The sequence below is a fragment of the Rhincodon typus genome, chromosome 46 (assembly GCF_021869965.1).
Source record: "Rhincodon typus isolate 14 chromosome 46, sRhiTyp1.1, whole genome shotgun sequence".
NCBI classification, from domain to species: domain Eukaryota; kingdom Metazoa; phylum Chordata; class Chondrichthyes; order Orectolobiformes; family Rhincodontidae; genus Rhincodon; species Rhincodon typus.
In genome coordinates, this window is record NC_063377.1 from 9,169,087 (window position 1) to 9,169,438 (window position 352).

General features: G+C 50.0%; 1 protein-coding gene across 1 annotated transcript in view; it reads right to left on the reverse strand.

The window, feature by feature from the left end:
• Positions 1-352, reverse strand: part of LOC109912768 (potassium intermediate/small conductance calcium-activated channel, subfamily N, member 3) — a 72,083-nt gene that overhangs the window by 69,992 nt on the left and 1,739 nt on the right. The window lies entirely within an intron of this gene.

The following is a 352-nucleotide window of genomic DNA, read 5'->3' on the forward strand; positions in this document are numbered from 1 at the left end:
CAGTCTCCCAGTCTCTCTTTCTCTCTCTCTCTCACACACACACACAGAAACACAGTCTCCCAGTCTAACACACACACACACACACAAATGCAGTCTCCCAGTCTCTCACACACACACACAAATGCAGTCTCCCAGTCTCACACACACAAACGCAGTCTCCCAATCTCTCTCTCGCACACACACACACACACAAATGCAGTCTCCCAGTCTCTCTCACACACACACAAACACACACACACACACACAAACGCAGTCTCCCAGTCTAACACATACACACACAAACGCAGTCTCCCAGTCTCTCTCTCACACACACACACAAACGCAGTCTCCCAGTCTCTCTCTCACACACACA